The 17,375-nt window shown below is 40.4% G+C and overlaps 1 protein-coding gene across 3 annotated transcripts in view; it reads right to left on the bottom strand.

Moving 5' to 3' along the window:
* thrb (thyroid hormone receptor beta) overlaps window positions 1–17,375 on the bottom strand; it is a 395,543-nt gene that overhangs the window by 170,384 nt on the left and 207,784 nt on the right. Inside the window, exon 3 of one of the 3 annotated variants that reach the window (XM_060904763.1) lies at window positions 5,463–5,521. The exons of the other annotated variants lie outside the window; for them this stretch is intronic. The gene's annotated coding sequence lies outside the window, so the exon portion shown is untranslated. The remainder of the gene's footprint in view (window positions 1–5,462; window positions 5,522–17,375) is intronic. 3 annotated transcript variants of the gene reach the window in all.

The following is a 17,375-nucleotide window of genomic DNA, read 5'->3' as shown; positions in this document are numbered from 1 at the left end:
AGAGTTAGGTATTTAAATTATGAAATGGTACCTTGGTTGTTATTTGTAGCTTCGAGGATTGATGTCATTGGAGTCTGTTGATCTAACTAAATTTGTAACGCTGAATTGCAACTCTCTAAACAATGTGGATTGTTTACACATAAAAAAATTCTCAAGGAAAACCAGTTCACCTGGAAACGTGTGTGTATATATATAGTGTATGAGCAAAATATTTACAAGGGCACAAAATCAATCTGCATCAAATTATATTTAACAATTATTCACCAAAGGCGAAGTGAATATCGGTAAATAATATTATACTATTCACGGATATTCACTGAGCCTGAGGCATATAATAGTTTTAGTATAAATATACAGTTGATTATTTAAAAAAAAATAAAAATCATATTTAAAAAATCATTTATTTTCAGACTATTAGGACTAATTACCATGTACCTGTTCCTGATTAGAGCGCAATCACCGCGCATGTAGATAAGGACTCTCAGTAACACACAGCATGCAAATGTAATAACATTGTGGCGCAGACTTGTGTCACTCATCTATGCCGAGTCACATAAAATATCTCATCTCATTATCTCTAGCCACTTTATCCTTCTACAGGGTCGCAGGCAAGCTGGAGCCTATCCCAGCTGACTACGGGCGAAAGGCGGGGTACACCCTGGACAAGTTGCCAGGTCATCACAGGCCTGACACATAGACACAGACAACCATTCACACTCACATTCACACGTACGGTCAATTTAGAGTCACCAGTTAACCTAACCTGCATGTCTTTGGACTGTGGGGGAAACCGGAGCACCCGGAGGAAACCCACACGGACACGGGGAGAACATGCAAACTCCACACAGAAAGGCCCTCGCCAGCCACGGGGCTCGAACCCGGACCTTCTTGCTGTGAGGCGACAGCGCTAACCACTACACCACCGTGCCGCCCTCACATAAAATATTTTGTTTTGAAATCGATAAAATAAATCACATTTCCTCCTTACCTTTGAATAGTTTTAGACCAAACCTTGTAGCATCTTTAGTGCCTTTAAGAATAGCATTTTCTTTCATCATTTCTAATTCTTCCTCACTTATGGCGACTAAGCGTTTGGCCGCCATTTTGCCGAGTCACTCGAGGTGATTACCGAGAAATAGTCCGAATTTCACGACCAGTCAGCATGCGATTTTCTATAAACACCACCATATTTATACTAATATATCATATGAACCATCAAATTGTGTAGCGTTGTGTATTTCATGTCAATAAATTGCTGCATTGTCTTGTGACAGTGATACCAAAAATGAGATACGCATCGCAGTTATGAATACATATTCATTCCTTTCTTTGACACCACATGCTATGCGCCAGAATCAACACCACGACATTTATTATGGTGTGACTCTGCTGGGTGCCTGGTGGACAGCAGTGAACCAGCGCTTTCACTTTACATCATCACTATAGAATTACAATTGAAAGGGGCATCGTGGCTCAGGTGGATAAGGCGCCATACCATAAATCCGGGGACCTGGGTTCAATTCCAACCTGAGGTCATTTCCCGATCCCTCCCCGTCTCTCTTTCCCACTCATGTCCTGTCTCTACACTGTCCTATCCAATAAAGGTGAAAAAAAAATCTTTAAAAAAGAATTACGATTGAATATTATCAGACATACGAACTTATCGATCCATGGTAGTTTTAGATTTTCTAACACTAAGGAAAGATGCTCATAATTGCTAGTGATCTATACAATAATTGTTTACATGAGTGTGTAGAATAAGAAATCATACAATGCTAAGATAGGTTAAAAAACAACAGCGGGAAAAAAACCTACTGGAAAACAAACTCCTCGACCAAATGCAGCGTATGAGCTCTGAGGGTTCGAGCTGTGATCTTGATATTTCAAACTTGATGTCAAACAGTTGTCTGGTTACATCTGTCACGTCCATGTGTGTGTTGGAGCTCAGACTGCACAGTCGCAGACTGCAAAGCACACGCACGCTATTAGGACTAATTACCATGTACGTACCTGTTCCTGATTAGAGCGCAATCACAGCACATGTAGATAAGCACTCTCAGTAACACACAGACTTTGTAAAAAAATACAATCTATACCCTGTGTCTAACATTACCAAACCTTGTATTTTGCATCACTTTTCTGGTTTTGACCCTGCTTGTGTTCTTAGATCGTATTACCTCGGACTGCACAGCTGCAGACTGCAAAGCATATGCACGCTATTAGGACTAATTACCATGTACCTGTTCCTGATTACAGTAGAGCGCAATCACAGCACATGTAGATAAGGACTCTCAGTAACACACAGACTTTGCGAAGTATACGCTCTGTACCCTGTGTCTAACATTACCAAGCCTTGTATTTTGTATCGCTTTTCTGGTTTTGACCCTGTTCATGTTTTTAGATTGTATTACCTCTGATATCCTGTCTGTGGATATCACACCACTCAACCACTGCCTGTTATTTGACTCGGCCTTTGTCTACATTTTGGATCTGTTTACTAGCGTGCTTTCAATAAAACTCTTCCCGTGATTACATCCGTCTACCGTCCTGACATGACAGAAACCATCAACTGTCCAACAAGCTACTGGACTAATAAAACTGTTTTAATTAGTTTGATATGAAACTGTCGTGAATATTTTCTGTAAAGTGTGTGAGTAAACGATCCCACATTATTTTTCAAAACGCAAATTAAAAATAAGCGCTGGATAAAAACCCATCTATACAAATTTCGTTGCCCGGTGGTCAAGTGTTTATGAGATACACTACCGTTCAAAAGTTTGGGGTCACTTTGAAATGTCCTTATTTTTGAAAGAAAAGCACTGTTCTTTTCAATGAAGATCACTTTAAACTAATCAGAAATCCACTCTATACATTGCTAATGTGGTAAATGACTATTCTAGCTGCAAATGTCTGGTTTTTGGTGCAATATCTCCATAGGTGTATAGAGGCCCATTTCCAGCAACTCTCACTCCAGTGTTCTAATGGTACAATGTGTTTGCTCATTGCCTCAGAAGGCTAATGGATGATTAGAAAACCCTTGTACAATCATGTTAGCGCAGCTGAAAACAGTTGAGCTCTTTAGAGAAGCTATAAAACTGACCTTCCTTTGAGCAGATTGAGTTTCTGGAGCATCACATTTGTGGGCTCGATTAAATGCTCAAAATGGCCAGAAAAATGTCTCGACTATATTTTCTATTCATTTTGCAACTTATGGTGGTAAATAAAAGTGTGACTTTTCATGGAAAACACAAAATTGTCTGGGTGACCCCAAACTTTTGAACGGTAGTGTACGTTACCTTGCGCTTACAATCGGGTTCCCTGTGGTGTTACATGTACGGACATCGTACGGTCACAAACGGCATCAAAAGTCAGGTTGCTGCATTACCAAATTATTCTTTTAAGTATGGTTATAAAAATGACAACATTCACTCAAACTGAACACACTCATCCTCTATGTAATATTTGGAAAAATTCCATGTTCGGCAGGAAATTACATCATCTGAATTTCTCGAAGATCACGAGAAGAAGAAAAGTAAGTTCTCCAATTCTTTCTTTTCAACAGCATGACTGATGTGGTCATTTTGAAAGTAAAACCCAGTTATGCAAATTATAGATTGAAAGCAAATCACCTTGACGACGCTTTGCACACTATTGGCATTATCTTACCCAGCTTCACGAGGTCGTCACCTGGAATGCTTTTCAATTAACAGGTACCTCGTCAAAAGTTAATTAGCAGACAAGTTTCTTGCCTTCTTAATGCGTTTGAAATCAAACAGTAAATAGTAAATAATAAAAATACTATCAGTAAAAAGCCCGATTCAACACCACAACTGTAGTAATCCATATTACGTCAAGAACCGCTCAACTAAGTAAAGAGAAACGACAGCCATCATTACTTTAAGACATGAAGTGTCTTTTAATTTTCATGTAAAGCCTCAGTTTATGTTCTCAACACACCGTTTCACATTATAGTTTAAAGCTAGACGGCCTTTCGATTTCATAAAATCGGTGAAATTTAGTTCTGTCTGAAATGTGGTCGTTGTGATATATGTTTATTTCTGTAATATCTCACAAAATATCAGGCCATTCTGTGGCTGGGAAGTTTTTTAATTTGACGGGATTAAAGCAAATAATGTGCATGAAATCGCTCGCTTCGCGCAGTCAAGCAGACAGAGAAAGTCCGTGTGTGTGCGCATGCGCAGGTTTACCTTCTTCTTCTTTTGGGTTTTACGGCAGCTGGCATACAGTGCTGCATTACTGCCATCTACAGGTTTACCTTTGAGCGTGCACTGACAGTTCCATCATTCTGTCGCTAAACGAACAGCTGATCACACCAAGGTGCTCGCTGAGTGTCGATATTTATTAGTTCGGTCCTGCGTTTCCTTTCCTTCATATAGAACATAATGTCTTTTCTTCTCGCTTTCTTTCCGTTACTGTAGTCAGTCTTTCACTTTTCATTCACACACTCACGTCCTCCATTTTTCTCTCCTGTTTCAAATTTGTATCCCACAATGCCTTGTGCGAACAGGGAAAGCCCACCACGTCATGCATGACGCAGTATCTTGTATTGAGTCATGGTGAAGCAGGAAAAAATAGCAGAGTATTTAGGGCCATGTGGCCCTAAATTCATTAACTGTTCTGTTTTAAAAAAATAAATAAATACAATTGGAAGTCTGCGATTCGAATTCAGTAGCTTTCAGTCCACCAAACAAAAATAATTGTGTGTCGGGGGAAATTCTGTTTACGACCTACACTTGAAAAATCTGAAAGGCAGTCTAGCTTTAAAAATATAAATTATCATGTTATCACGTGAAACGGTTTATGTTATAATGTTATCACAAGAAAAGTTTCTTGTTATAAGGTGATAAGCTTGTATTTTGTAATAGCATGAAAATATCTTGTTAAAACGTGAAAAACAACCTTGTTATAGCAATAAACTTTTCACATTTTGCTGACGTGGCAGCAGTACGCCTCCATAGTTAACAGGATCTGGTGGTTTAAGGGGTCAAGAACAGGTTGCCATGGGCTTTCTTGGCTGTAGCTGCATCATTTCAAATATCACACTTACCCATTTCCAGCTGGAATAAATAGACTTGTCCACAATTGCAGATTCTTAATTGGCGGTTATTCCTTTAGGGTCTGTGATACACAAGCCATTAAATCAACAGAATATAATGTTGGCTCGACTGGCAAAAGTTCACTGAACAATTTCAGTTTGGAAAAGGAGTCGTACACTCATCGTGTCATTAAGAGATCCAGAAAAATTGTTGAGTAACATGTTGCAACATGGACACTTAAGCAATAAGCTGAAGGGATTTTGCTTTGGGAAAGCGTTCCAGCCTTCTGTCCTCTACTTGTTTGTGGGTGCCATTAGAAAAGGTCTTAGTTACAACTGCTGACCCAATTCTGCTGTAAAGCAAATGCAAATGCAAGAGGGTCTTTTGTTTAGATTTAGCACTGACCTTTGGTTCACCTAAGCATCCATTTACTGTCCAGAGCCAACTAATGGACATTTGGAAACCTGCACAAAAAATAGCGCTTGTTAGTGAAAGGCCAAAGCCATAATTTACCAAGTCAGTGTTGGTTCTTTTAAGTGTGCAAGATATCATTTCACAGTTTATTCATCTTACACTGGGGAGAGCAGCGAGCCTTGGGACGGGGGAGACTTGGGACAGTTTGTACTCCCGTAAATTAATTTCAACCAATCAGGTTTTAGATGACATCAGATGTTAGATGTTGCCTCTTAAAGTAACCGACTTCCTTTGGAGCCACGAAGCTGGACACTGCAGTAAGGTTTGTTCAGGTCCAAAACTTACATTTTCTACTTCAGTCCACTTCCATTCTGTGGCACAGTGTACGCTGGTGAATTGGGGATTTGTTAGGAATTAAAGTATGTAGCCTTGGGCAGTGTTGTAGTCGAGTCACTGAACCTCGAGTCCGAGTCCAGTCTCGAGTCCCCAGTGTTCAAGTCCGAGTCATTAAAAAAAATTCGGGCCAAGTCTGAATCGAGTCCACTATTGATCTGAGTTGAGTCCAAGACTCCAACCGCACCATGTGACGGTGGCTGTTTTAGCGCCATTAACATTAGTTTGTTCCTGAACAGGTGAGTGTGCTTCTCTTTATCAGGGAGTGTGAAGTATTCTGTCAGAGATGGTTGGGAGACGGATGTAAGTGCAGAAGGTGTGTTTATTAATACAAGTGACGACGGTAAACAATCCAGAACGGCAGGCAAAATCATTAAACAGTGAAACAGGCGATAGGTCGAGCGAGGCACAAACAGGCTATCGTAGACGAGAAACAGGAAATCAGGGATCAGGAAACCAAACAAGGAAATAAGGCTCGGTAATGTATCAGCAACGCAACTCAATACTTCGCAAAGTAAGTGCGTTTTCACAGTTTTTATATCGGTGCGCTGATTGCACCTTAATCCTGTGCAGGTGCGAGTCATTTATGGCGCGTGCGTGAGAGTCCACTCGGCGCGCGCGTTGTCCGGAGCATACCTGTCAACCCTCCCATTTTTCCCAGGAAATCCCTTATTTTGACTTATTTCCCGCTGTCTTCCCGTTTTTTTTTTCCCGAAAATATCCCGTATTTTCACATTATATAAAAGTCCCATATTTTCAAAATATAAAAAAGTCGGTAGGTCCAGAATTCATGACGCGCCTCTGACAGGAGTTTACAGCAGGAAGTCTGGCCATGAATTCACGCCCCCGCCCTCTCAGGCATCAGTAATTACAGAACTCCGTCCGGAGGCGAGGCTGAACAAGTGATTAGGTCCAGTGTTGCCAGATTGGGAGGTTTCCCGCCCAAGTTGGGCGGTTTCAAGTGCATTTTGGCGGGTTTTGAACATATTTTGGGCTGGAAAACGTCAGCAGTATCTGGCAACACTGATTAGGTCTGAGGTGAAGATGGCGATGCTAATAGCTAAGAAAAACATTAGCCTCTCTTTCTTTGATGATTTCAACAAGTGCGTGGCTGGAATGTTCCCAGACTCTTCCATCGCAAAGAAATTTTCCATGGGGAAAACGAAAGCCTCCCAAATAATCAAAGGTAAGCTACACATGTTTACATTAAGTATGTCCTGGCTAAGACCTCATAAATAGCCTAGTGTAAACTAATTGGTGTATTAACTGTTTTATCCACTCATTGTCTATTTTATTTTCTATCTGAAACTTACCCATTTTAAAATCACTCTTGGTTTAATATCTTGCTCTTTATCTCTTTATTACTCTATCTATCTATCTATCTATCTATCTATCTATCTATCTATCTATCTATCTATCTATCTATCTATCTATCTATCTATCGTTCCGAGGCCATGACTATGGTAAAACCATGACTATGGTAAAACCATAATAAATTGCAATGGAATTGAATTTATTGACTGGTTATATAATGACCTTTCTTATTTTAACATAAGATACATATTTTAGCCCTTAATTTGGGAAATAACTGGTACCACTGAAAGCAAATAAAAATAAATGTATAGTTTATTCACAAATGCACTCTACTGTATAAACCATAAGCATATTGAGTTTGGGTCTTGGCTATCACCAACATGCACCAGAGTACAGGAAATCACAAATACTAGATAGAAAATTGCCCCCCATTCAACTACACACCCACTTTTGGTGAAGGGTATGACTTTCCGAAATTTTCCCTTATTTTGAGTTAAAAATCTGGAAATATCCCTTTTTTTCAAACCTCAAAGTTGACAGGTATGGTCCGGAGCGCACCCGAGAGTCTATCTGATGCACACGCCAAGGCGTGCAGGTGTGACACTCTTACACGAAATTAGTACAAAATTAATGTAGATATAAATATCTTATACCAAATTATTATGGCATGTTACAAAAAATAAAGAAAAAAATCCAAGTCCTCGTCTCCAATTGTGCCCATATATCACCACTACTGTAACATTGTTAAGAAATACCAAATATTGGACTTTGATAGTTACCAGTTGTTTTTAGATGTCTGTCTCATTTTTAAGGTTTTGAATGGACTAGCCCCTCCACCATTACAGGATTTCATAAAGAAAAAATGTTCACGAGTAAACACAAGAGCACTGACAAAAGGGGACTGAAGTGAAATGGCGTAGAACTAAATTCAGCCAAATGGTGGTGTCCATTAGAGGAACGCAGTCCTGGAATACACTGCCAGCTCATATCAGACTGTGTGACAACATCAACACCTTCAAAATGACCCTTAAACAGTGGCTGAAGATAAGTCAGACCTGCTCCCATTAATGATCTTAATTTCCAGGTGTATATTGTGAACTTGGTTTTACTTTCTGTGCTTTTATATGTATTTTGTGTTTGTGATGTATGAGTATAATGTCTGCATGTTCTGTGACGTTGTATTGTTTGTTTTATTGTTGTTTGGTTTATGATACCTGCCTTAGGACAATGGATGAAATTTAGCAATTATGCTAACTCCGGCATATTTATATTGATGTTTTTTACTGATGTATTGATTAATGTGCAATGTCCTAATCAAATAAATGAAATGAAATTTACGAGTCCGAATGCAGTTAATGCACGAGTCCGAGTCATCAGTGCTCAAGTCCAAGTTGAGTCACGAGTCCTTAAAATTAGGGCACGAGTCGGACTCGAGTTACTATATGTACTGTACTAATATACAGAGTGCTTCAAAAAAAAATTTGATATAATTTCACAATCTAATAACTTTGCCAATTCTCATTCGATTGACCTCAAATTTTAACAGCATGCGTGGAAACAGGTCAAAATTTTATGTTTAATGTTTTTTACCTCCGCCAAGGAAGTTATGTTTTCAGTAGCGTTGGTTTGTTTGTTTGTTTGTTGGTTTGTCTGTTAGCAACATTACGGAAAAAGTTATGAACGGATTGCTCTGAAATTTTTTCCAGAGGTGTGACTGGGCACAAGTAACAATCCATTAAATTTTGGCGGTGATTCGGATCACCTTCTGGATCCCGGAACTTTTTAAAGGATTCTTGGCGGAGGTCTGCGCTCTCCAAGTGCTTTTCTAGTTGTTTTTATCTTTACCTCCACCAAGGAGGTTATGTTTTCAATAGCGTTGGTTTGTTTGTTTGCTGGTTTGTCTGTTAGCAACATTATGGAAAAAGTTATGAACGGATTGCTCTGAAATTTTTTTCCAGAGGTGTGACTGGGCACAAGTAACAATCCATTAAATTTTGGCGGTGATCCGGATCACCATCTGGATCCTGGAATTTTTTAAAGGATTCTTGGCGGAGGTCTGCGCTCTCCGAGTGCTTTTCTAGTTTTAGGTATAGAAATGCCATTCACTGGAAAAGAAAAAGCGTTGTGTGTGTTAGAGTACGCTCGAACATGGTCGAACAAGACTGTGCAGCGTGCATTTATGAGAGAATTCTGTAATAATGCACCAACTGCAATGCAGATTTGGACATGGCACAAAAAGGTCAGAGAGGAAGGCCGTGTGTGCTGGGCAAAAGGATCTGGACGACCACCAGCATTGGAAGAGATGGTCGAGCGAGCGGGTTTGCGAATATTGAAAATTTGTGAAATTGTTAATGGAATCCACATACCTTTGAATTTCTCATTCAAATTTTGAGGAATAAATCTTATATTGCTCAACATTAAGCCTGTTCAGTTTCATTTGCCGAGGCTATGCAGTTTCTGGGATATTTACATCTCAAATAATATCAAATTTTTTGAAACACCCTGTATTATTTATTTAAAGGGGTACCAAATATAATATATACAGTTGCTGATGTGACAAAGTAACGTATTCTTAAGTATTCTATCAAATTTATATACTAGAAAACAACGAAATATCTTGGTAATTGTAAATATAATAGTCGGTACGCTAAACGGCACAAGAGTCACCATTTTTAAAAGACCGTGACGTCAGCCCTACCCACTGCACTAGGAGAGAAGCGTGTAATCATGGCGTCGGGCGCATCAAGTGAAAGCGACAGCTCTGTCGAATCATACGAAGAGATCCTGCAAGACACACTGCAAGCAGGCTATGGCTTAGAAGGGTACCAGTTTGAACCTAGGAGAGGTACTCTCGACTCCGGTGATGACGAAAGAAGAGAAGAAAGCTCGAACTCGCTTGGTGTTTTTCAGCGGAAACGAGTGAAAAGACACGTCTGGAGGATCGTTATGCTTTCCATCGGTCCTGTTATTACACCCGAAAGCAACACACTGTGGCATTGTGTAGCCGATCACTTACAATTCATCCTACTTTCCGATTCACACGTGCTATTCCCAACCTCAATGAGCCAACACAACTGGGCACGTACATACGTCATGAGTGTTACGCAGAGAAAATGAACGTGCATTCTGATTGGATAAAATTAATATCATGGCGGGCTGTTCAAACTGCGGAAATAGTTTGCTCGAGCTACTTTCAAAACTTTCCAACCTTAGAACAAAAAACTTTTGTAAGTCTTGAATAAGGTTCGTTAATGTGTGTTTTATTGTTATATTTACTCTATATATTGCCCTCTGTTCCCCTTTAAGTTATATTCTGGGGGAAACATTTAAGGATTTTTTTTTTTTTAATTTTCAAAATATCCAGATGGTCAGAGTTGGGACAGTTCATCATGTTACAGGTTTTTTTTTCTTGTGTGTGGTTTACAAATATAAAATTGTTTAATTCTTTTTTGTTAAAAATGTGGGCGTGTCCCTGCACGAGGATTACACTTATTTCATTCCTTCTTGAGAATGAAACTGTTCTGTCTCGTCAGGTTTTGCGTAAACTGATATTTGTCCGTTGCTGTACCAGTACTGTGTGTTTATACAGTTCATATGTGACAAGTTTTGATAATAAATAAAAATTAAACATGTCGGATTAAGCTAGGTATTTTATTTTTGTTCCATGTCTCCCAACATAATGTCCCATGTCTCCCCTCAGTGTCTCATGTCTCTCTTCCTGCAGAAAAACTGAATCCTGAAGGCCAGTATTGAGGTATTTCACCTGACGTCACAGGGTCACGTGACGCCCCGGTGTCCGCCATTTAGAACGTCAAGCTAGCTAATGTCAACAACAGTAGCTGGTATGTTACTGTAGCAATGTTTACGTTCAGTCATTTGGATGACTGTTAAAACCTTTCAGTCTCAAGTTTTTCCTTTACTGGATTTACTAGTTTACTGAGCTAGCGCACCGGCCACCGGCAGGCTAGCACGCGCTAGCTCCCAGCTTGCCCGAGCGCGCTAGCTCAGTAAACTAGTAAATCCAGTAAAGGAAAAACTTGAGACTGAAAGGTTTTAACAGTCATCCAAATGACTGAACGTAAATATTGCTACAGTAACATACCAGCTACGATGTTGTTGACATTAGCTAGTGCTAACAGCTAGTTGCTAATACACTGCTACAACACAGACACCGACCCTAATAATACAGTTCTTGGTCATTGCCTGGTAACAGCAAATTTATAACGGGCCATGTCTCAACAGACTAAGAAGTTATTTCAATGACATTTAATAACATTTTGTTTATCCTGAGGACTGAAAGTAAATGAAAATGTGAACAAACCTTAGCTGTAATAAGATGGCGACCACCGGCTCCAGGGACGACCCACTGATGTAGGCATGTTACCCAGCCTGACACAAAATATTTGTAGGCATCCAAACTCTTATACGCTTTCAGATCAATACCTGTGTATGGTGATGGGTTTTTAACGACATAGGTATACAGATCATGTGGGCCGAAGTCAGGTAAAGACGAGGGCTTGGTGTACTTCCGTACGTCAGTGAACAATCCTGGTGGAAGCAGGTAAACGTTGTTCTCTAAGCCTGCTAACCTCAATTTTTGCAAATACCTCTCCCTCTGCTCGCCCTGTAAATGCCCTACGTCGCTGGATAGTGAAGGTGTTTTCTGCATCTCACTCCTTTTTCTTTTATGTTTTTCGTTTGTCGCCTTCCTCGCATTCAAACTGATTCGAGCCGTGCCGTCCAAAATGGCAGCATCACATGACTTGGTCGAAATACCTCAATACACGACAAGCTGAGAAACTCATGTTGTGGTAAGAGGGTACGGTAAATCCTCTCTAATGCAATATGAATCTGACAAAAGAAGAAAACTTGTCCCAAGTCTTCCTGCTCTCCCTTACTCTATTACAGATCTGTTCTTCAGGAACTACAGGGAAACTTATAATCTGTTTTACCCTTTCATGCATCAGGTCTATACTTATGAACAGTCAAATAAAACTTTGCTCCAGATTCCAAAGCCTGAATTTAAAACAAAAGGTTTTTTTTTTTTTTTAATTTGTAGATTATTTTTAAATTTGTAGTCCCGATTCTTGTACAAAAATCTTTCTATTTTGTGTTTAAAAAAATTGTATAATTTTGGTCATCACTATTAATTTTTATAAACACATTAGAATATCATTTTTTTTCATTGTTTTTATTATTTGATTCTTTTTATTTGTACATGTGGTATTCCTACACAATGACATCTATCCATTTCCATTTTAATATCAGTGGCAAAAAACAGGCAATCTTTTTCTTCTTCTTCTTTTGGCTGCTCCCGATTACGGGTCGCCACAGCGGATCTTTCGTCTCCGTTGCCCCCTGTCTTCCGCATCCTTCTCTACCAAACCTGCCACTTTCATGTCCTCTCTCACCACATCCATGTATCTCCTCTTTGGCCTTCTTCGTTTTCGTGTGCCTGGCAGCTCCATCCTCAACATTCTCCTTCCAACATGCTCTGCATCTCTTCTCAGGATGTGCCCGTACCATCTCAGTCTCATCTCTCTTAGCTTAAAGGAAAAGGCAACTTTTGTACAAAACCAGGTGTGTAATAGGAGAAAAACATATACGTAATCAATTCCGTTAATTATTTCCATTATATATCGAACATGAAAAAAAATTTTTAACTTTGAAATCATGAATTGACACAGAGGAGTCGAAGTTGGAGGAGTCAGCCATTTTGAGATTGTGGGCAACTATAAACCAATCAGAATCTTTCGTTAATGCGCCTCCCTCTGATCTGTGACATCACTGGGCCCATGAAAACAGTGTTTACAAGCAGATCACTGTGATTAGGAGTCCCGGCGGGTGGCTTGTATTCGATTCGTTTATATCCCGACCTTGTCAGCTGTCAGATTTATGTTCATGGACCCGGTAAGCTGGTAAATAATATTTATTTATTTTTTTCTTTACCAAATTCTAACAGAAAACGAGAGCGCCCGAAAGGGAAAACCGAGCTGAGCCGCTTCACGCATGCGCAGTAGGCTTGGTAGGACAAATCCAAATAGGAGTCATTCAGGATTCAGCCATGATTTTGCTCCGTGTTTTTACTCGACCAAAGTTATACAGTATTATGAGCTTTAAGTTGCATAAATAAAACCATTTGGTGAAACTTTGAAGAAGCGACTGTACTGGTTTTTTACCTTATTACCATGAAGCACTGAAGAGTTCTTTTCAGTGGCGGGCCGCATGACGTCACGCAGTAGATCAATATGGCGGAACGCATCTTCGCTGAGCTCAGCGCAAGCCCATATTATTAAAAGTTAAAAGATACTGTTATGCGGTCTGTTCTTTCTCTATAAATTCCATGATCGATTACTTTTATATATTTATCTATCTGTTTGTGGTGATTTTGTACAAAAGTTGCCTTTTCCTTTAATTCCCAAGCTCTCCACATGTGCTGTCCCTCTGATGTGCTCGTTCTTTATCCTGTTCAACCTCCCATCGCAAACCTTAACATCCTCAACTCCGCCACCTCCAACTTTGCCTCCTGTCTCTTCGTTAAGGGTACGGTCTCCAATCCATACATCACAGCTGGTCTCACTACTGTCTTATACATCTTACCTTTCACTTGTGCTGGGACTTTCCAAACACAAATGACTCCCGAAGTCCTTCTCCAACTGCTCCACCCTGCCTGCGCTCGCTTTCTCACCTCACTATCGCAGCCCCCATTTTCCTGCACAGTTGACCCCAGGTACTTGAATTCACCAGCTTGCTTTACGTCTACACCTTGCATCTTCACTACACTCTCATCCCCATTCTCACTGATGCACATGTATTCTGTTTTGCTCGTGCTCACCTTCATTCCTCTTTGTTCCAATGCATACCTCCATCTCTCCAAACCCAACTCAACCTCCTTTCTACTTTCACCACATATCACAATATCATCCGCAAACATCATGTTCCATGGTGACTCTTGCCTCACTTCGTCCGTCAAGCTATCCATCGCTATGGGAAACAAGAAAGGACTCAAAGGCAGTCATAATAAAAAAATCTAAAGTATATGGATGTTTCATTTTTTTAATAAATCATGCACGAAAAGGTAGATTACAATGACGAAGGTTATATGACGTGGCCCTGAAATGATCCTTTTCTGATTGCTGCTCATTATCTGATTCCGTTCTCGTAGAAGTCATTGCCGGACTTTATATTCGATAACAATTCCATCAGAAAATGAACAGCATAAAGACACGTTTTAAGCCAGGCGTCATGTCCACCAGTTAAGTTTGGCCCTATAGACTATCAGAAAGTATTTGCATATGTAAAGGACATGCAAATTACTTTATATTACATGGCATTTAGCAGACGCTGTTATCCAGAGCGACTTACAACGAGTGCAAAAGTCAGGTACATGATGTGCTGAACTTCTAGATAAGGAAGTTCTAGTGCCAACTGAACAAGTAACAACAAGATTTAATGTAATATTCTGTTGAAGTATCAACACTCAGCAAACAGCCAAGGAAACAAACCAACCATATAAAGTACAACTAAATGGAGAACTCGAACAGCTAACCCCAGGCTAGACAGTACACGGCCTGAGTTGGTCTCGACCGATACGTAGTTACACAGTGGGCAGGGAAGCAAATGTAACTCGCCGTTTTCTTGTTTCGTAAGAAAATTTTACTCCGATTTGAGCTAAATTACACAAATAAAACAAGTAAATCAAACTTTTGTTCCTTCGCTTTAAAAACATCTCCAGTCCCGTGCAAAAGTCTGAGGCACATGTAAAGAAAAGCTGTCGACCAAAAATGGCTTAAAAATAATGAAATGAAATGTTTCAACATTAAAAAAATACTATAAACAGTAAACCGTAATAAATGAAACAAAGTCGAAATAATGACAAAAAAATTGTAATCTCAGGTACAATGAGTGCAGTTTTATATAAGGAAATCAGCTGGAGGTTTTACTGAGCATCTTACAGAACCAGCCACAGTTCTTCTGGACACTTTCCCCGTGTCTGAAATCACTCACTTGTTCACTACTCCCTACTCGCTATAAGGGGAATTACTATATAGAGGACTATATAGTGAGCTCATCGGGAAAATGAAGAAACATTTTCGGACGCTTCTCTGTCGCGCCGTTATTTATGTCATTACTGTTGCACAATTAAAACGTGCCAGATCAGTCGGTTGGTCTCGTCTCGTTTTCATCTGCTTATGCGGGGCTGGGTCGCGGAGGCAGCAGTCTGAGCAGGGAAGCCCAAACTTCCCTCTTCCCAGACACCTCGGGAAGAACACCGAGGCGTTCCCAGGCCAGCCGAGAGACATAGTCCCTCCAGCGTGTCCTGGGTCTTCCCCGGGGCCTCCTCCTGGGGGGACATGTCTGGAACACCTCCCCAGGGAGGCGTCCAGGAGGCATCCGAAAGAGATGCCCGAGCCACCTCAGCTGATTCCTCTCGATGTGGAGGAGCAGCGGCTCTACTCCGAGCTCCTCCCGAGTGACTGTGCTTCTCACCCTATCTCTAAGGGAGCGTCTAGCCACCCTGCGAAGGAAACTCATTTCGGCCGCTTGTATCCGCAATCTTGTTCTTTCGGTCATTACCCAAAGCTCATAACCATAGGTGAGAGTCAGAACGTAGATCGACCGGTAAATCAAGAGCTTCGCCTTTTGGCTCAGCTCCTTCTTCACCACGACGGACCGGTAAAGCGACCGCATCACTGCGGAGGCCGCACCGATCCGCCTGTCGACCTCACGCTCTATCCTTCCCTCACTCGTGAACAAGATCCTGAGATACTTAAACTCCTCCACTTGAGGCAGGACTTCTCCACCAACCTGGAGAGGGCAAGCCACCCTTTTCTGGTCGAGAACCATGGCCTCGGACTTGGAGGTGCTGATTCTCATCCCAGCCACTTCACACTCGACTGCAAACCGCCCCAAAATACACACATTTATTTTTTTTCAGGGCCCGGTTTTCATCAAATCGTGGGCTCTGGCTCGCGAGCAGTCCGGAATCCTACAATCCAGACCCTGGTTACAAACCTTTGGCGACTCGTTCGTTCACAACAACAACAAACATCGTTGCAATTTTTTGTCAAGATTTATTTTCGCATTTCTCAGTATAATAGCATTAATTTTACAGCATGGATAGCGATAACGACAGTGTTCACAGTGAAAGCGAGTTTTACTACCCTGATGAAGACGAAATAAAAGAAAACATTTCAGGAGAAAGTCGAAAATGAGCTTGTTACAGGTTTGTTGTAAATATGGTTTTCCCTTTCGGGCGCTCTCATTTTCTGTTAGAATTTGGTAAAGAAAAAAATAAATATATTATTTACCAGCTTAAGGTCGGTCCGTATCGTGAAATACCATGACCGAGGTCTTGAAATAGAGGCCTTGGTCAGTATTTTCAAGAACTCGGTCACGGTATTTCACGATACGGACTGACCTTAAGCTGGTAAATAATATATATGTATTTTAGTGATAAATCTATATTATACTGAGCGTATTTCCCACATTAATAAATACAAAGTACTTTGTGTCTGTTGCGTCTTTCAGTTCTTTTAAATCAAGGCTGAATACTTTCTTCTTTGCCGCTGCCTTTTATTAAATCAAATTTGAGGCTTTGATTTGATTTCTTTCAGTGCGACCGCAATGCATGATGGGATATATTGCTTTGGTCAGTGACCATCGTGATGCATTTTGGGATACTTTGAGTGCACTATATAAGGTGTAATAATTCTCACTATACATTCAGACAGCACTACAAAATGGCGAACTCACTATATAGTCCACTATATAGTGAGTAGGGAGTGAGTGATTTCCAACACAGGGCACGACTGTCACACTCATTTTGTGCCAAAACCCAGTAGCCTTCATTATGTTTTCTTTTTTAATCTGAAAAGTGCTCTTTTATGTAATATGCTGCTCCGATACAAATTTTCTATTTCTGTAACATTTCATTTTGTGCTAGGAAAAAACAAACGAACGAACATTTGGACTCTAAAATGTTTTTGTACTGACTCGATAATGTAGAAGTCTATAACAAAGTTTGCATGAAAAAAAAGGGGGGGGGCTAAGACTTTTGCACAGTACTGTACTTCATGCCAGAAAAGGCTCAGAACTTCATAAATCTCAACACTGTTAAAGTTAAACATCATCTAAAACGTATCATGGCTACTTAAGGGTCGCTGACACCGAACTAATGTGCACTAAAGTGCACGT

Source organism: Neoarius graeffei, chromosome 22, assembly GCF_027579695.1.
Source record: "Neoarius graeffei isolate fNeoGra1 chromosome 22, fNeoGra1.pri, whole genome shotgun sequence".
NCBI classification, from domain to species: domain Eukaryota; kingdom Metazoa; phylum Chordata; class Actinopteri; order Siluriformes; family Ariidae; genus Neoarius; species Neoarius graeffei.
Note: the sequence above shows the minus strand (reverse complement) of the source record. Positions and strands in the feature narration are given on the sequence as shown.